The 21,792-nt window shown below is 36.8% G+C and overlaps 1 pseudogene; it reads right to left on the bottom strand.

Moving 5' to 3' along the window:
- Positions 1 to 284: 284 nt before the first annotated feature.
- LOC149259783 (LRR receptor-like serine/threonine-protein kinase FEI 1) overlaps positions 285 to 21,792 on the bottom strand; it is a 170,725-nt pseudogene continuing 149,217 nt past the window's right edge.

Genomic DNA, 21,792 nt, shown 5'->3' with positions numbered 1-21,792 from the left:
CCATCATAAGAAATTACTATATCTCATTATGGTTTATATACAAAATTCAAATGGGTAAAGAAAAATAAAGGAGGGGGCTACTAAAGGCCCAAACAATACATCCTCAATGAAAACAATCACTTTAAATGGAAATCATTATCACCTTGAATTATCTCTACATCTAGTAGTCGAATTGAATTCATTTTCCATCAGAACATGAGTCATAAAAATCACTATGGCAGGTAGACAGTCTCTTCTTCTAGAATTTGAACTACATGATTCATTATTGGGAAGAAATCCCTTGATTAGGGAGACATAGTCTCTTCCTCTAGCATCTAAACTATTATGTTCATTGTTGGTCATTTTTTAGTGTTTGGTTTTATGCACTTGGCTACAATTTCAATAATTGTCTCAATATTATTTCGTGGTACACAAGCACGTCTTGGATCAACAATCTCCTCTAATTTACTCTCTCTCATGTGTGTCTTTAATTCAATTTTCAATTAGACATGATTTAATAACAATATTGAACTTATATGACATAAAGTGAAGTAGAAATGGCCATCTAAAAACTTCATAATAGGTTGTACTCCACAGGTAGTTTGTAGACCAAGTAAATATCAAGTATCAAGGAAATTTTAAGACAAGGAACTATAGTAGAACATTCATGTGCATATATAATTAAATTAATGGGAAACACAAATTCACATTTCAAAATGAAAGGAAATATGGATTTAGACTCACCCATCCTACCAAATTCACCCCCTCATTCATAACGAAAGGATCATTTGGTCTTATTCCACTAAGAAATTCTAGCAATTCTACTCCAAAGATGTACACATCTGATTTCTTTATTTCTCTCTCACTTTGCAAGTACTCTATTTTGACATTGGAGGATAAAATCTAATGTTCTAATGCATATAATAAATATGAATAAACTCGGGCTCATGTGTAGAAGGAAGGCCAACATACCTGGAGCTAAGTATCCAAGTGTGCCTACAACAATGGTGGTTACATGTGTTTTTCCATCTTCCAAGAGCTTTGCAAGACCAAAGTCTGATACATGTGCCTCCAACCTTTCATCAATGAGTATATTGCTAGACTTTATGTCATGGTGGACAATTCTAGGGTCACAGTCATGATGCAAGTAAACCAGGCCTTGGCCTGCTCCAAGTGATATATTCAATCAGGCCATCTAGTTTAAATGTGGAGTAGGTTGTTTGTAGTTTGAAAAAAGTCAAAAACCTTATAATCAGGCATACATCATGGTTTCAAACTATGGTATCAATAAAAATACTCATCTAATTTTGAAATTACTAACCATGGATAAATTCATCTAAGATTCTGATGAGTAAGAGATCATAGATAATAATTTTCACTGATGGAGATTTAAAATAACCCTGCAAATTAAAAATATTCTTGTGTTTAATGCTTCCCAAAATATCCAACTCCCTCTCAAATATCTGATTGGATGCTACATCACACTTCTCAATTTTATTCACTGCAAATAAGTTGTTATTGTCCATCACTAACATTTACATAGTTCCAAATCCCCTAGAACCAATGATGTCAGTGTCATCAAGCATATTTATCTTTTTATAATATCCTCAATTGTGTATGGAAAATCTCCATGGAATGTAACAAGTTGTGTTTTGAAAGAGGAATTTTCATCTATCACAATCTAGTGTTTGGAAAATTTCCAGAGAAGTAAACGATTGGTGAATATCACTCCTTGAAGATTTCCTAGAACATAAAATATGATCAAAGAGAAAAATTTTGTTGATATATATATATATCACTTCAAATTTGAAAAGTGTATACATGTTTGGTTCTTGGGAAGTTGCTCCATCTTTCTAAATTCTCTTTCCTCTTTGACTATTTTCTTAGATAAAAATCAAACCCACAGGAACACAAGGAGCACAGAAGAAGCCACTTACATTGTAACCGTTGCTCCAATAATGAGTCCATTCAAGTACTATACTAATTTCCTAGTATGTTCTGCTAAAGTCCAATGGGTTCCATATAATCAGATTTAAAGTTTATTCATAAACAAACACCAGAACTTTCAGAGGGTCACCACCAAACTCTACAACTCTATTTCATCTAACAGACTTTAAAGGATGCAAAGAGATATATTTAAACATAATTTTGATGCTTAGGGTTTGAATGAGTCATTCACTGAAGCTGAAACTAAGTGTTTGACGACAATATCACATGTCATTCACTGAAGCTGAAACTAAGTGTTTGAGGACAATATCACATGACCATCCTTACTTTATCGATGAACTTTGTGATAGTTCTTGTGGGATGGTAATAGGTCATGTCTGATTAAGTGAAATGTCACTAAATAAACAAACATAAAATGGTATTATCATTTTATTTTATTTTATTTTTCATTTCAATTTTGAGCTAGTAATCTGCTCTTTGTTGTACTTTAAAAATGATTTTCAAAGATTCAGATTCTGTTTGGGAAAGCTCAAGATGTTGAACTCCATAATTATTATCCAGACACACACCAACTACATTTGAATGCAGAAGAATAAAAACAAAGAATTTCCCTCAAAATGAGACATAACTATGAAAATGGATAAATGCTACATTAATATTAAGATGTTATCATTTTCCTTCTCTAATTATGATGGTATCACTTTCTTTCTCTAATTATTACCAAGAACCATCCCATTTTGACCATAGCACTTACGAAACTCTTGGAAATTATTCCCAAAAACATATGCAGTGAGAAAGGAACTACACTATGAATTGAACTGGGCTAGTTGATAATCAAATTGGAGCCAATTGTAGTGAACTACTGGCACCTTACCACGAGACCACAACCCCAACCCACACACAACCTTTAATTGAACAATGGTAATACTCTCAAATGATTCATTTGTAGGGACCAGAGTTTAAATCCCAAAATGTTTTATTATAAGAATGGTGCATGCAAGGCTTCAATAGTTTTTAGTTAGGCTTTTCACCTCCCCACCTTGAGGTTTTTTCTCACTAGCGTGAAAATTTACTTCTAAATTCCCTACCATAGAAGACTATGTTTCTATAAAACCCATCAAGATGGGAGGATGTCAGGTTGATGTTGTCAAGTTTCAACTTATTGGACTAGGTATTGGCATCTTCTATCTCGCCAAAAAGATTTCCATCTTCTGAAATAAGGATTAGAAGGATATTATCCCCCTATTAGAAATCAAAGGCCCACTTCCCTAGCAGTAAATTGAAAAGGAAAAATCCTTGAATCAAGACAAGACCTTTTAGTACCAAGCCTTTTGAAGAAGGTAGGTAAGGGATGTATGTATGAAGTAGGATCTCTTTTATTGCAGATGTAAAAACAATAACACAAATAACAAAGAATCAACAACAAAATGATGCAACATGCCAGAAATGAAGAAAACTAATTGAGAAGATACCATGCTAAACCACAAGTCACTTCTCTTCTGATACACATATTATCTCTGTTGCAAAATGCAAAATCATGATATCATAGTCTTGCTATTCATAGGAATCATTAGAAAGGAGAACATATGGAATGTTGACCCCTCCTAACTAGCTGATTCTAGCTCATAATATGTGCAGCGGAAGAACTATATATTATACTAAGGGGCATTCTCTTCATGACTTCCTTAAGGCGAAAGAACTAAAGTGCTATTGTTTTCCATCTACTTTGTTGAGACAAGGACCCTTTCTTCATCTACCTCAATGGTTTTCTTTGATGTGATCTATGATTCCCATTTGAATATCCTACACTCAGTTCTTGGTCTCTCCAACCTCACTCCCAATCTACCATGGAAACAACGAAAAAATTTCAGAAAGAAGAATCAATTTGGGCAATTAGCTAGCCATTCCATATGTTGTCGATGCTACAACAAATGGCATGTGAAGGGAAACCTTATTTGTGGGCAACTTCCAAGCTAACAGAGACCATGATAGACATAGCTTTTTCTATCAAGGCTATGACACTCAATATTTATAAATATATTAGTTCATAGCCCATTTGTCCCAACATCATCCCAAATGACATTGAAGAGACCTATTACAACAATGCAAGTTGATTGGAAGTAAGAAAATGTACATATAAACCAACATTATTAGATGATTCACTGCAACTGAATAAATATTGCCACAAGTGGATCACTCCATAACGAAATTGAAGTGGTAGAATATATGTTTATATCTCTCCACCACGTAATCCCATATTATGGAAAATTTCCTTCCTCACAAACTATAGTTTCCATTAATGGATTATAATTGAATAATTTTATAATTTAAAGAAACTTCCACTTATGACCTATTAAATCAAATCAGACACAACAATGTTTGTTCTAAAGATAAAATGATTACTCAGACTACTCAAATGCTATGGAGATTAAACACTACATTACTTTGAATCCTTGCAACTATTATTTATTTTCAACTGAAAGTCTATATATTCATAGTAATTGTGATACATATAAACCTATAAAACACTTTCTCGTTTAAATTTCAATTCAATAATTAAATAATTGTATAAGTTTAGAATTAAACACTTCCAAAAGGAATACTCTAGAGATCCTTGGTACTTTTTCCTCTATCCTTATTACATATAGGGGATCTTCTCAAATAAATATATTATCTAAAACCTGTATTTCATAATATTATCCCAAGAAATCATGGATGTCATGACAAGCAAAAAAACTTGGGATGTGATACGATTATAGCTTTTATTAATAAATGAATATAGAATGTGCTTTCGGCTTAATACCTATTGTAATTCATTCAATTAATCACATATGACATCCCTTGGCTCTTCACATAAGACATCTTAGAAATGTTTAAATTGAAAGACATTACATCCATGTTCAGATGGAACCCTTTTAGTCTGCTCAAAATTGATATTTTAAATGAGAACTTTGTCCCCTTTTTAAATTCAAATATTTGATGACGCATACTTCCAATGGAAAAACATAACTTTCCAAGTAATTGTGAGGTTGTACCTATAAACTGGAACAAACAATACCGTGATATAAAGACTATATCATTTTTTGATCTCAGGACTCAAACATTGACTTGTGCTTACTAGATGCCAATATTTGGCTAATTAATTAATAATATATTTTTGGCCAATTAACTAAACATACACATTGACAATGGTATTATTATTAGTTTTGATAATTAAATAAAAATATATTTTTGGCCAATTAACTAAAAATAAACATTGAAAATAATATTATTTTAGTTTGGGTTAAGTCAAATGAATTTAATTTTGATTCTAATTTGTTATTTTAATATGTAAATCATTGCTCAGACTTCATCCATACTTATTACTCATCCAATATCCAATCACACTTAGAAGATATACATGCCACATCAAATTAGAAACATGAAAAAGGCTAAAAATCCATCATAACTTTGACGAATTAAAATTGCTACATTAATCTTCTAATTTACATATCTTACGATGGAGATTTTTTAAGAAAACCCTCATCAAATGACACTTCACAAAAAAACATTGCTTCACCACTGGGAAGGAATGTTTATAATGGATTGGATTTTGACCATTTTCCTTCAGATTAAAGACTAGATCTCCTACTATACAAGACATTTCTTCTCTAAAATTGAATATGGGTTAAGGGGGCATCAGTTTGATGTTGACATCTTGTGTCAGAGAACAAGATTGAGTATCTTCTCTTTTTGTGTAGGATACATTTCCATGTCCCTAAAACAAAGACTCCTTTTGATACCATCCCATGATTGGAATTTAAATACATGTAAAACTTCCATCAGAAAATAACTCAACCAGATACTATTCTACCCCACAAGTTCCTCTTCTAATACATAGCTTCATCTCGGATGAAAATTTTGAAATTATTGTGATGGAATTTCAAAGGATTTATGGTTTTTTGTAAGGGTTACTCATTCGTTGTGTAGATATAAGGCCATTTTCTTCATCCGCATCAATGACATTACTTAATGTCATCTACAATTTACCATCTGCATGGCCTCCAATCAGTTGTTGGGATCTCAACGCCTCAAACTCCCAATGTGTCTTCAGAACAAAAAACATAATAGAAATAGCATAAGAAATTTGGCAACTAGCAAGCCATACCACAAAACCCCAAAGCCAAACTTGTACCAAGATGCCAGAACCACGAAGACAAGAGTGCCAAGGAAGTAAAAGGAGCCCAAGTTGATCTAGACCCCTATAGCAGGACTTGCCCTGCCTCTCAGCACACCACAACCTATCGTTTGAGGGAATTTCCCAACTCACAAAAGCCCATGATGGGCATAATTTCTGCTACCAAGGCTAGGATACTCTATTAATCCTTCATAAAAACATTAACCCATCTATCCCTCGGTAGAGCATTCGATGTTACGTTAATCAAACCCATCAAAACTGCATAACCTAAGGCTACTAGAATGGAAATCCTTGATCTATCAGGCCTAGAAGCACCTAGCTCATTGCCCACCTAAGTAGATAGATAGGAGCTCAAAGCCATTGGAACAATGTACATGAGTTTGGTGGCCTAAATCAAGATCGAAGTAGTCTAATAATTCCTGGGAAACTAGGAAACTGCTCACAAATAAGGTTCCTCTTCACATATCATTTGTTGTGGCATCAACAACATATGTTACACCTAGCTAACTGCACAAATTGTTATTCCTTTCTCCATTTTTGCTATTGTTTCCAAGATAGATTAGGAATGAGGCTTCAAGAGACCAACAACTAAGTGGAGGCTATTGAGTTAGATGAAGAAAGGGTTCTTGTGTCAATAGAGAAGATGAATAGCTTCTATCCAAACAATAGACTCCCATGAATAGCAAGACTATGATATCACAATTTTGCAGTTGCAACAAAGATAAAATGTGTATCAGAAGAGAAGGAATTTGAGCGGTAGCATGGTATCTTCTCAGTTAGTTGTCTCCATTCTTGTCATGTTGTAATATTTTCCTAATGATTCTTTGTTGTTTGTGTTATTTCTTTTGCATCTACAATAAAAGAGAGTCTACTTCATACATACATATGTTTCCGGGAAAACTATTGTCCATTCAGAGTTGCTAGTCCCACTAAGACGGGTAGCTATCTTAGAAATAAACAATTCAAATTAACTTGTCTTTTCCTTTATGAAAGATAGATGAGAGAGAAGCAGAGAGTACCAACCTCAGTGTTTCGCTTGGCTCCTTTCTTGTTTCCTCCCTCCTTTGATAGAGCTCTACCATTCCTTTCTCACTTTTCCCACTTCAAAGAACACTTGTAGAGTCAAAGCAGCAAAATACCATCAAAGAATAGAGATCTATAACCATAAACAATGTAGAATCAGATGTACATTAACCATACAAATGCATACACAAATACAAGACTCATAAATATACAAGTATATGGAGGAAAACTCAAATAGCTTTATTGATAGAAGTAGTAGAAGAGAGGATTACAACCCAACTGTCTAATCTAGCATCATCCTCCCAGCATGAAAGCCCTCCTCACCTCATGAAAAGCTAGATCACCCAACAATACAATGTCTCAAAGACAAACCAATAGCACTTCCTTACAAATTACAAAATTCCAGCCTCTGGATCTCTAGGATGAGGGATACATATATAGATGCTTACAGGGGGGTGAGTTAGCTTCTGGGATTTTGATTAGTGTCATTTCAGTGATAGTTCTTGGTTCCACTTGGAGATTTCATGATCTCTTACTCATCCCTGGACGAATTCAGAGAGGCAAGTGTCATATGAGCAGTTTCTAGAAGATTCTCTCAGTTTCCACCTAGCAAATTGCCTCTACCATTTTTCTGCTCTCGCTCATCGCACCCTATAGAAGAGATTTTCAGTGTGCATCGCACCGTTTGTGTGTAGCAGGTGAGATGCATTGCACCCTCAGCATGGAGTAGTTTGTATGGTCCAGATTTGACGAGTTATAAGCAGTTTTTCAGGGAGAACTTCTAGGAAATGATGCAATCAGTTGACCTTGATCCTTTAGGGTATGAAACAACACTTTTAGGGGTTTGAGAGCCCTTAGTTTATTGACATATGTGATTGGGGTTGCAGTGCCCAAATATGTCTATAACAGATGCCCCCTAAAGAATGAGGTTGTAAATCTTCTCATGTCGGGTGAAATGCTTTATCATGAGGATCCAAGGTTTTTCGAACTGGAAGGTGACCTATAATAGGATACAATACAATACATTATCTTCATAATATTTTCATGATCTAGTTGAGGCAGGCATTCCCATGCTCAGCTTTATAAATTCATTCTCATGTACATAGGACAAACAACCATCTGTGTGGTAGACTGATGATTCTGGTAGAGCCATCATTCCTTAGCTTGGATGATTATCTGTGCAGCTATGGAGTACATTTGATGTTTTTATTTTCCTGAATATATTGCAGCCCAAATGAATGAAACTAGATCTGAGGTCTTCAAACTTGTTCAATCTTCACCCGATGTACAAGTCAATCTGTTGGGTCCCTATAATACTAGTGATTACCCCATTACTATTGTAGTTATACCCCTTATTTATGTTGTTGTGCCCCTATTACCCCCATGTTGTTATTTCTATGCCCCATAGAATCCCTCTATTGTTATTTTTGTGGCTTTATATTATTATTGTTAGGTCGGCTGGATTATATTGTGACTCCTTAGACTCCTATATATAGAAAGGAGGTTTTTTCATTTGTATCATCCAAGAATTGTTCGTTTATGTAATGTAAAGTAGGTTACCCCCTCGAAGAGGCTGAATTTTAAGGCATTGATCTATCTTTTCTATCTTTTCTTGAGCTGGTTTCATAACATTTGGTATTAGAGCTTTGGATTCTAGGGTTTCGCTCCTCCAAACAGGTCATCATGGGATTTTTGCTATAACTTTTTTTCTGTGATGTTTCAGAAGTTTCAAAAAAAACCCATTTGAGAAAAAATCGCGCTGAACCTTGGGTCCAAATTTCAGAGCTTTTCGCACGATATTTACGGAGATATGATCTGAGGAAGTTGGTCTTTTTGCAGACTCCTGAATTACATTCAAAACAGGTGACCTGGCGAAAATCATCATAACTTTCTCTCTGGGGATCGGATTGAAATTTCATAAGAAGGTATAGAAATAGATTGTAGTTTCTTGTATGTGTGTTTCAGATTCAAAGGTTGAAACAGTGACTCGTGGCACGTCGTACAAGTTCGCTCTACTGAATTAGTCTAAAAGAAAGTCACTGTGGGAGATTTCACATAACTCTTCCTTGGAGAATCCAATTTGGGTCAGACTTGTGGCATTGGAAAGAAGACATAGAAGGCTACTATAGGTTGCAATTTCAGAACTGGATGATCTGAAATTACAGAGATACATCAGATTCAATATCAGGCTTCTATAAAGTGAAAAAAGGTGTGTAGTTTTTTTTAAATTTTTGTGTAAGCTTGGTTTAACGAAATTCAAAGGGCATAGTAAAGCATTATTATCGGTAACTGATGCCCCGAGGAAAGAAAATGCAAACACCTAGTAAGGAACCTGAAAGCTCTAGCATGACTCATGAAGAAGAGGAAGAAATGCTACATGATATATCAAAATTACAAGAACAAGTGCAACAAATGTCACGCTCACAAAAGCTAACAGAAGCTAAGATAAGTGGCGTGAAATCTAAGATAAGTGGCGTGGAATCTAAGATAAATGGCGTGTAATCTAAGATAAAGGGCATGGAAGCTAAGAAGGATGATTCAAAGACAGATTTGAGGAGAGACATGGCAGATTTGAAGACAGATTTGAAGACAGACATGGCAGATTTGAAGACAGATTTGACAAATTTCCTACAAGAAATACTTACTAATGGTGAAAAGGTTTTAAAGGAAACTCATGATGTGAACAAAATTAATGTTAATCATGATTCCATAGACGCTAATGTTGGATCGAAGACCCACCATATTCCAAAAATCGATATGAGGAAGTTTGATGGCAAGGATCCCGCCACATGGATATTACAGATGGAGCAATTCTTCGATCTCAATAATGTGCAAAACACACAAAAGGTACGTATGGCAACTATATATTTGGAACCAAATCAGTTTGTATGGTATCAATGGCTTTGTTCTCGTAAAAAATTTATCACTTGGGCAATTTTTACGGAAGAATTGATAGCACATTATGAAGATACAAAAAGCAACACTTTTTTTAGCCAATTGATAAGTCTCAAACAAAAGGGTTCAGTAATGGAGCACATTGAGGAGTTCCAAAAATTGAACATAAGGGTAAAAGATATTCCAGAGGAGCATAGGATTGATGTGTTCATAGGGTCTTTAAAGGATAATATCCAACATGATGTTCGCCTTTGGGAACCTGATTCATTAGAGAAGGCATTCAGGTTAGCAAGAAAAATGGAAAGCAAAATTATGGCAACCAGGAAGCATACCACTCACAACTATAAAGATGGAAGTGTTGTTGCCCCTAGTCTTCCACAACCTATAAGGTTGACACCACAACAATTGGAAGAAAAAAGAGCAAAAGGGCTTTGTTACAGTTGTGATAGAAAATACACTAAAGGTCATAAGTGTGCTGAGAAGAAATTATTCTACATAGATTGTGAAGAGGAAGAAGAAAAGGAGCAAGAAAGGTCAAAAGAAGAAGATATACTCCAGGAACAAAGCCTAGATGAAGAACAAATAAATCCGACCATATCTTGTAATGCATTGGCGGGAATTACCACTCCTCAAACCATCAAGATAGAAGGACAAATCAAGAAGAAAAAGGTAATAGTGTTGATTGATTCAGGAAGCACCCACAATTTTATTCATTGTAGGGTAGCAAAAGAATTGAATTGCTTCCTATATCCAGCACAGAGTGTCAAGTGATGATTGCAAATGGAGGAACAATAAATTGCTCTGGAAAGTGCCATAATATCAAGCTATCCATGGGAGAATATGTATTGACTAGCCCAATGCTTTCCATTCCAATGGGAGGTGCTGATGTTGTACTAGGAGTCCAATGGCTACAATCCTTGGGTACAATAGCTTTTAATTTTCAAGAACTTTTCATCAAATTTTCTATGGAAGGAAAGGAAGTTGAATTAAGGGGTATTGCAGGGAAACCAGGAAAGATAATCAGCTCTAATGGTATGACAAAGCTTCTAAAAAAGGAGCAAAGAGGTGTAATTGCACAATTATGTTCGCTAGATGTTTCCACATCAAAATCATCTATTTCTCCAGATCTCCAAAAAGTCCTGGACAATCATTCCAAGGTATTTGAGACTCCCAAAGGTCTCCCACCTATGCGTGATCATGATCATGCTATTCATCTGATTCCAGGAAGTGTTCCTCCAAACATCAGGCCGTACAGATATCCCTATGTCCAAAAAAGTGAAATTGAACGTATGGTTGCAGAAATGCTAGAGGCTGGTATAATTCAACCAAGTCAAAGTTCTTTCTCTGCTCCAGTAGTATTGGTGCACAAGAAGGATGGATCATGGCGCATGTGTCCGGATTATAGGGAGCTCAACAAGCTCACTATTAAAGATAAGTTCCCCATTCCTGTCATTGATGAATTACTGGATGAATTGCATGGATCAATTTACTTCACCAAGTTGGATCTTCGTTCGGGATATCATCAAATCAGAATGAAGATTGAAGACATTCCGAAAACGGCATTTAGAACTCATGAGGGTCATTATGAATTTTTGGTCATGCCTTTTGGCCTTACCAATGCACCTTCAACATTTCAAGGTTTGATGAATTCAATTTTCAAACCATTCCTTAGAAAATTTGTGTTAGTATTTTTTGATGATATACTAATCTACAACAAGTCTTGGAAGGATCATGTTGAACATGTTGACAGGGTGCTACAACTATTGGAGGAGAAACAATTATATGCAAAAAGATCCAAATGTTTCTTTGGAGTCCAGGAGGTGGAATATTTGGGTCATATTGTATCTCATGAAGGAGTTAAGGTAGACCCTAGCAAAATTAAAGCCATTAAGGAATGGAAAATCCCCACATCCATAAAGCATCTGCGAGGATTTCTTGGGTTGACAGGGTATTATCGCAAGTTTGTTAAGAATTATGGGAGAATAGCAGCACCTCTAACAACATTATTGAAGAAAGATGCATTTTCATGGACTCTGGAAGCAACAAAGGCCTTTGAACATCTTAAAGAGGCAATGTGCCAAGCACCGGTCTTAGCTACACCGAACTTCACAAAAACCTTTATTGTGGAATGTGATGCTTCAGGAAATGGAATTGGTGCTGTTCTAATGCAAGATGAAAGACCCATTGCTTTTGAAAGTCGTCCAATCAAGGGAAAGTTTTTAAGCAAAGCTATTTATGAGAAGGAAATGTTGGCAATACTCCATGCACTTAAGAAATGGCGACCCTACCTAATGGGAAGACACTTCAAGGTAAAAACGGATCATGATAGCCTTAAATACTTTTTAGAACAAAGATTATCCTCTGAAGAGCAACAAAAGTGGGTCACAAAGATGTTGGGTTATGACTTTGAAATCATCTACAAAAAAGGGAAGCAAAATGTGGTGGCAGATGCACTCTCAAGAAAGGATGAGGATGTGGAAGCATTGTTGTGCGCCATTTCTATTATCCAACCAGATTGGATAAATGAAGCAAGGGAGGAATGGAAGAATGACGAAGAAGTGTGGGCACTTATTCGAAAGCTACAACAAGATTCCAGTACGTCTGATACATTTAGCTGGAAAAATGATTCGTTATGGTACAAAGATCGCTTATACCTCTGTAAGAATTCCCACTAAAACAAAAGATTCTTATGGAATTGCACACTTCTCCCTTAGGAGGGCACTCAGGATTTTTAAAAACTTACCACAGGGTTAAGAAGGAATTTTTTTGGGATGGCCTTAAATCAGATATTCAAAAGTTTGTGGCGGAATGTTTGGTTTGCCAACAAAATAAAGTTGAAACAATTAAGACACCGGGTCTATTACAACCTTTATCCATTCCAAGCCAACGTTGGGAGGAGGTTTCAATGGATTTTATCACAGGTTTACCCAAGTCTGAGGAAAAGAGTGTCATCATGGTGGTAGTTGACAAACTTACCAAGTATGCACACTTTTGTGCATTATCACATCCATTTAAAGCCAGTACAGTTTCTACTGCATTTATGGAAACAATTCAAAAGCTACATGGAAACCCAAAGATTATTGTAAGTGACAGAGATCCCATTTTCACTGGAAATTTTTGGACAAAATTATTTTCTTGTCTTGGTACTCAGTTAGCTCATAGCTCATCTTATCATCCTCAATCTGATGGGCAAACTGAGATAGTAAACAAATGTTTGGAAGGATATCTTCGTTGCTTTGTATCTGATAAACAGACACAATGGGTCAAATGGTTGCCTCTGGCTGAATGGTGGTATAACACTTCCTTCCATACAACAACAAAAATGACCCCATTTATGGCACTTTATGGGTATCAACCACCATCCATCACATCATATTTAAGAGAAAATTCTAAGGTTCAGGCAGTGGAACATCACATCGAACATCAACAACAAGTCCTCCAACTCTTAAAGGATAACCTCGTGTTGGCACAAAATAGAATGAAACAACAGGCAGATCAACATCGCAGTGAAAGAAGTTTTGATGTAGGTGATTGGGTATTCCTACGGCTACAACCATATAAGCAAATGTCCCTAAAGCAAGCTAAGAAGGATAATAAATTATCACCAAAGTATTATGGTCCGTACAAGGTGTTGCAAAAGATTGGTACTATGGCATACAAATTGGAGCTTCCTGCAGCTTCTCGATTGCACCCAGTTTTCCATGTTTCATGTTTAAAGAAGGTTATAGGCAACAAGCTCCCAGTTCAAACAATATTGCCAGAACTTGATGAGGAAGGAAAAATTATATTGGAACCAGAAGCAGTCACAGAAACAAGAACTCGACAGCTACGAAATCGATCAATTTAGAGTATCTTATCAAGTGGAAGAACTTATCCGCTGAAGATTCCACATGGGAGGATGAGAATTTTATGCAGAAGTATCCAGAACTACTCAAGCATTGAGGACAACACTTTTTTGAAGGAGAGGGGCATGTTGGGTCCCTATAATACTAGTGATTACCCCATTACTATTGTAGTTATACCCCTTATTTATATTGTTGTGCCCCTATTACCCCCATGTTGTTATTTCTGTGCCCCATAGAATCCCTCTATTGTTATTTTTGTGGCTTTATATTATTATTGTTAGGTCGGCTGGATTATATTGTGACTCCTTAGACTCCTATATATAGAAAGGAGGTTTTGTCATTTGTATCATCCAAGAATTGTTCATTTATGTAATGTAAAGGAGGTTGCCCCCTCGAAGAGGCTGAATTCTAAGGCATTGATCTATCTTTTCTATCTTTTATTGAGCTGGTTTCATAACACAATCCATGTGAAAATATATTCTGGTGTCGAACATGGAAACACATCACCTGATTACCAGCCAATGATGTAAGTTGTTAATAGGTGCGAGAGGAATCACCAATAATGATAATGACCCTCAAGGTACTGTAGTACAATTCATATGGTGTGAATACATGAGTCGATTTCAAACACCACGTAAAATCTTTCGGTCAAAGGCCATTGATGTAAACTTGTCACCGGAAGTGAGAAACTTTCCATTGAGGCATGGAAGCTTCAAAGTACTGAAAGGGTTGTTCCTAAGTCAACTTCTTGGATAATGATCTGATGTTGACAAGAAGTGACCCATTGTAGGAGGGCCTTAATGAATCCCACATCTACGACACAAAACGGGGCAAATGATTTTGTGGAGGTGAAAACGATCTGATGACACAAGCTTCAAGGTGGTGGTCATGAAAAATGGAGCACGAAGGTATTGCAACGGATGAGGTGTTAGCTGGGTTGGTGAATTCTCTGAGCGACTTCTTTTGAACATATCGGTGACACTGGAATGGATTGGTAGTGTTAACCCCAAAAGGGATGGTACGGAGGACTAGTGGTGATATGACCAGTGAACAAAATAACCCAACCTGACTCAATCATGGTGATGGAATGAAAGTGTCATGTTCAAGAGCAACCTACTACCAATGAAGTTCTTCAAGTTTTCTTCCCTTTTTCCCCAGTCATTGCTGACCAATACCTCTTTATTTTTGTCAAGCTTCAGGAGGATAACATATGCTTGTTATATAATCTGCCCTTCGGGAAAACCTGTCGCTATGTTTTAGCGAGCCTAACGACAGCGAAACTCGCTCTTGTCTGTATGGACAAGTTCATTGCTATTGCTTTAATGATTTTAACGACAAAGATAACTTGGTCCTTTTCAGTTTTAGAGAGTCTAAAAAGAGATGGAAAGGAAACTCCAATAGTCCTTTTTCGTAGTATAATCCCTTAAGTCCAAAAAAGTATAAAATAATACAAAAGGGATGACGTTTCCAATCACTTTAGCAAGCTGAAAAAGACAAGCGCTTGATCTTTTTGTATAATGATCCCTCAAGTCCAAAAAGATTAAAGTATAGAGGAGGGATGGAACTTCCAATCACTTTAACGAGCTGGAGAGGTCAATTTCTCAGTAATCTTTTCATATTTTACGAGTCTAAAAATAGCTTAAAGGAGACTCGTTTTTTAGGAATGAGTAATATTTTCGGATAGCAACTGGTTCCAGGTAAGTTTGGAACTTTTCAATCATGGCAGTGTAAAGAAGGTGGCTAATAGAATCACTCATCGCAGTTGTTCCTCAAAAGGGTAAACAATCAAGTGGAGGCGTATGATCGGCCAAAAAATTGGAGGTGATGGTAAGAACATGACCAAGGCTCAAAAGCTGATAGTAATGTGATCACAAAGGTTATTTACCAAAGGTGGGTTCGTTTTTTAATGAGCATGAACTCTAGGCGAACATATGTTCATTGCTGGGTTTATTTTTTAACGAGCTTGAACTTTGCAGAAACATTGCTTGTGACAGTCGTTTAATAAGGATGTCTCTCATTAGTAGGTTCATTTTTTTGGGAGCTTGCCCCATGTGAAACTTTGCTCCGAGCCTTTTGTATGCAAGCTAGGAACAACCAACTACTATCCTAAGGGTTAAAGAACTACTTAGGTTAGGTAGGATAGTTTCTCATCGGGAAACATTTCCTTTGCTTTGCTGTCGCCGCCGGTCCTAAAAAAGGTGAATGGTGGATTAGACCAATCACATAAATTAAGCAGTTGAAATTAGTAAAACTATGGGGTTAGAGTTACGTTGGTCGCTTTTCACTTGCATAAAAAAGGCTTGCATGCCCCCAGGTATAAAGAGAAGTAAAGTTTCCAAGTTACCATATGGAAGTTCTTGCATTAAATCAAGGTTGTTTCGTCCATGTTGCAGACAAAACACTTCCTTGGCTCTATCCATCGAAATAGACAAAGGTGAAAGGTGTGGATCCACTGCCAATCACATAACCTTTGACGAGGAAATCTTTTTCCAAACTGATCCTATTTTCCTAAACAGATGGGTGTGTCAGATTGGTCATATATCCTACGAGGAAACCTACCTTATATCTGGGGTTTTCCTGCTGAAGCAAACCAAGGCGCATGCCCCTTGGGTTCGTCACATTCATTGAATCACTCACGCTCATCAAGTGGACAGACTGGAGGTTGATGAGATATTCCTTGTGCAAAAGGACCATTTAGGGAAGGCATTTGACTAGTAGCCACGTTTGAATCAAGGAATGAAAGCTGGTCTATGAGCTGGACAATTTTGCCTTCATACGGGAAACACATGACCCGAAAGAGTGAGGAAACAATAGCTCCCATGCTATAAATGTAGTCACGCCCGAGGAGTAGATTATAATCTAGAGACCCTTGGACTACTATCACGTTTAGATGAATGGTTTTCCTTCTCAAAGTTATAGGCAGATTTGGAAGGATCCCTAATGGTTGACTGGTTCCTTTACTGAAGCCTAACAGATTTCGAATCTCAGGTAGAAGCGATGGCGAACCAAGCACTTTCCAAGTAGTTCAAGAAATAATACTCATAGAAGCCCCTTCATCTATGATAGTATCAACCATGATCATTCTGTAAGCTTGTACTATGATTTAGAACGGTACATTAGATGGTAGGCGGGGTATCACTAGTAGATTCCAATCAAAGGAAACGACTAGATTGCTTGGAGGAGGGACTGAATAAATGGTTAGATGAATCTCTTGAGCTGAGGAACTTCCCTCCTGTGGTAAAGGAATGGGTAGATTTCCCACATGTTCATCGAATTCTGTGTTAACAAAAAGAATTTGAACGGTGTCATTCTCATTCTCTTTGGAGACTGTATCATCTGGAGGTGGACCTTCTTAAGACAAAACTGGGTCGACTACCGTCTCGACCTTTTGACTTTGGTCTGGTGTGGACTTAGAGGGTTTATCTTCAATGATAGGAATTTCGACTGACAACAGAGGTGTGTCGATCAGATTTTCAACTAGCGATGGACTTGGCAAGAGTTTCTTGTATCCAGGACGAAGTCGCTGCGATGAAGCAGGATGGTTATCCAAAACGCTTTTAGCTTCATCATGAAAGGGCAATGGTGGAGGGCATGATTGCCTTCACACAACCTACAAGGAAACTTAGATCTTCCTTTTTTCCCATTGACTTCATTTTCACTAGTTGAAAATGTACTCTCACCATGATCGACAAAGGTTGAAGACACCAGATTGTGCAAGCGGGGAGACCAGTCTCTCAAGATCCGCGGGATGTAGGGACAATCTCGATGATAGTGGTTTTCTTTGCAAATGACACACAAAGATTTGGGTTTGGATGGTGCAGTGTGTGGATTTTCACCAACGATGTGTGGTTTCCCCCTTTCGCTGTTGGCTTCTTCTTCTTCTTCTCCTTCCCTTTCTTCTTCTTCTTAGTTACTTGGTTTTTGGTGTTACTAGTTTCACCAAGTGAAGAAGAAGAAGGAGAGGGAGAAACAAGAAAAGTGGAAGGTGGGGGAGAAACTTCAGTATCATCTGGTTGTTGATTTGATTGTTGAGGAATTATGGTGTTTTGAATGATAGAGGTCAAGAATAGCCATACTGGCAAGCCAATTATGAGCCCTGGAAGGGACAATGTAGCCATGTGTGGAGCACCAACATCTCCCCAAGAGGAGAAAGGACTAGGATTCCCCCCAAGGGGAAATCCTTGATTGGTGGACTCCATTTTTTCAACCTAAGACCAACGAGGGAATAATGATGTTATTTCGAATAAAATAAATTTTATGATGCTTTGACACAACTTGCTTTTTCAATTTTTAAAAGTCGAGAAAAAGTTAAAGATGACTCTAGTCACCTTTGATTTTTAATGAGCCTGAAGTGACAAGTGCTCCGATGGACCTTTTCTTTGAAGGAATCTCAAAAGGAACAAAAGTGACTACTCTGGAAATCTAGACAGAGGGATTACCAAGCTAATTGCAAAACTGCAATATACACCTTGGTGGTAAATTTTAGAGAAATTACCGAGGACTTTACGTATGGCAGTCAATCTTCCCGAATGTTGTATTCAATGCATTGTGATCAATAGGGCGGCAGACACGGCTTGCTAAAGATAAAGGATATCAGCCTATTGTGGTCTCCCAATATATACTCGATGGTACATGGGAGCACAAGTCCGTACTGGCATTTGTCATATCAAAGAGGAGGAATCACCCAACCTACAATGAAAACAATAGTTACCAGGTTTTACGATGCCAGAATACATCTTTAGACCAGACTTCTAGATGTTGTGCGTTAGGTTCCAAAGTGTTTTTATGTTCATTGCGGTTTATTTTATAGTTGATCTTTCTTAAGAAGTTTTCCTTTCAAGGTTCACCACATGATGTAGATGTACAACTCCTAAATATGCAATCTAAAATGATAAACAGTCGTTTATTTTCTTTTAGAAATGAAAATCCTAGCTACTAAGGAAAGAAAAATATGATTCTTTCAACATAGAGCATAGAGCATGCACTAAATGCACATTTCCTAAATCAATTTCCACATGCAGTCTAAATGCAAATGCGCATGCATGTATTTGTTTTTCAGTTCTCTTAATGTGATAATGAAAAAGAGAAAACTAAGTACAAATTTGAACTACTTTTCCTCGACAGTTTAACAATTTCTTTTCAGAAAATGAAAGGAAGACTAAGACGACACTTTCTCTTTCAAATGGAAAATTGATTTTGACACTTCAAAGAATTGATAATTCAAATCAAAGATAATGGCAAAAGTGTAATCGACTATCTAAAAGAGGAAGACTTTACGACACTCTTTTTCTTGACTGAAAACGATAGTTGTGACACTTTCGAATCAAAAGACAACAGTTCGATTAAGCTACCGTTTGCAAAGGAGGACTGTAAATGATGAAAAATACATAAAAAACATTCACAATTCCTTATCAATGGAGGCTAAATAATGCAAAGGAAGAAGGTTTCAATAGTGATATACTGATCATAGGCAACAAAACTACAGAATAGAGCTGAAAACAATGAAAAAAAACCAAAATTTGGAGGCAGAAACAGTCTCATTCAATCATCACACCTGTCCTTAAGGAAAAGAGGGATGCATCTCACCTGCATCACACGGGAGGTGTGATGCATCTAGACTGTCAATGAGAGATAGTGTGATGCATCCAGATTGCCAATGAGAGACAGTGTGATGGTCTAGGGACGAGACTAAGCTTGGTTTTCACCCACAGTTTACAGCTAAGTTTAGGGATTTAGGCTGAGCTTATGATATACAGTAAACACAAAGTATAGGGGCTGATCTAATGAGGTTATTGAGCTACCATTAGGACACTTAGGATGTTTGCAAGTCATATGTTCAGTTCATAAACCAACCTAGAGATTGACTGAAGTAGCATTGATCTACTTTGCACTTGCATAGCAAAAGCAATTCGAAGGCTAGCTGGCTTAACTTCAGGCTCCTTCTATAGTTTATAAAGAAAATGATAGTAACAAACAAGAAAACTATTTCCTCCCCAGTGGAGTCGCCATTTTGTTTTTGGGAAAACTAGTGTCCATTCAGAGCTGCTAGTCCCACTAAGATGGGTAGCTATCTTAGAAACAAACAATTCAAAGTAACTTGTGTTTTCCTTTATGAGAGATAGATGAGAGAGAAGCAGAGAATACCAACCTCAGTCTTTTGCTTGGCTCCTTGCTTATTTCCTCTCTCCTTTGATAGAGCTCCCCCACTCCTTTCTCACTTATCCCGCTTCAAAGAACACTTGTAGAGTCAAAGTAGCAAAATACCATCAAATCGTAGAGATCTATAACCATAAACAATGTAGAATTAGATGTACATTAACCATACAAATGCATACACAAATACAAGATTCAGAAATATACAAGTATATGGAGGAAAACTCAAATATATTTATTGATAGAAGTAGTAGAAGAGAGGATTACAACCCAGCTATCTGATTCAGCATCATCCTCCTAGCATGAAAGCCCTCTTCACCTCATGAAAAGCTAGATCACCCAATAATACAATGTCTCAAGGAGAAACCAATAGCACTTCCTTACAAATTACAAAATTCCAGCCTCTGGATCTCTAGGATGAGGGATCCATATATAGATGTTTGCAGGGGGGTGAGTCAGCTTCTGGGATTTTGATTAGTGTCATTTCAGTGATAGTTCTTGGTTCCACTTGGATATTTCATGATCTCTTACTCGTCCCTGGGCGAATTCAGAGAGGCAAGTGTCATATGAGCAGTTTCTAGAAGATTCTCTGAGTTTCCACCAAGCAAATTCCCTCTGCCATTTGTCTGCTCTCGCTTATCACACCCTATAGAAGGGATTTTCAGTATGCATCGCACCCTTTGTGTGTAGCAGGTGAGATGCATCACACCCTCAGCATGGAGCAGTCTGTATGGTCCAGTTTTGACCAGTTCTGAGCAGTTTTTTAGGGAGAACTTCTAGGAAATGATGCAATCAGTTGACCTTGATTCTTTAGGATATGAAGCAACACTTATAGGGGTTTGAGAGCCCTTGGCTTATTGACATATGTGATTGGGGTTGTAGTGCACAAATATGTCTATAACAACATCCCTTACCTCCCTTCTTGACAACGCTTGATATTGAAAGGTCTTGCCTTGATTAAGATATCTTTCTTTTCAATTTAATAATAGGGAAGTGGGCCTTTTATTTTGAGCAAGGGGATAATATCATTCCGATCCTTATTTTAGGGCCATGGTAATATTTCTGACAAGAGAGAAGATTCCAATACCTAGTCCAATAAGTTGACAACATCAGCCTGACATCCTCCCATCCTAATGGGTTTTAGAGAAACATAGTCTTCTATAGTAGGGAATTTAGAAGTAAATTTCATGCTAGTGAACGTAAGCCTCAAGGTGGAAAGGTGAAAAGTATAACTAAAATCTATTTAAGGCTTGCATGTGTCATTCATGTAATAAAACCTTTTGGGATTTAAGATTTGGGCCCTAAATATGAATCATTTGAGAAGATTATTAATGTTGAATTATAGGTTGTGTGTGGGTTGGGGCCATGATATCGTGGTAAGGTGCATGTAGTTTTCTACAATTGGCTCCAATTCAATTATCAACTATACCAAATCAATTCATAGTGTAGTTCCTTTCTCAATATATATTTTTTTGGGAATAATTTACAAGAGTTTCATAAGTGCTCTAGCCAAAATGGGATGGTTCTAGGTAAAAATTAGTGAAAGAAAGTGATATCATCGTAATCAGAAAAAGAAAATGATACCATCTTAAGATGAATGTAGTAGTTATCCATTTATGGATTTATATCTGGTTTCGATGGAACTTCTTTGTTTTTTCTTTTGCATTCAAATGTATTTTTTGTGTGTCTCACTAATAAGTGTGGAGTTCGACTCCATGAGATTTCTCCAACAAAATCTGAATCTTTGGAAATCATGTTCAAATTACAACAAAG

Source organism: Pinus tabuliformis, chromosome 6 (genome assembly GCF_031772625.1).
Source record: "Pinus tabuliformis cultivar Carrire ecotype Pingquan chromosome 6, CPIR1, whole genome shotgun sequence".
Lineage (NCBI taxonomy): Eukaryota > Viridiplantae > Streptophyta > Pinopsida > Pinales > Pinaceae > Pinus > Pinus tabuliformis.
Note: the sequence above shows the minus strand (reverse complement) of the source record. Positions and strands in the feature narration are given on the sequence as shown.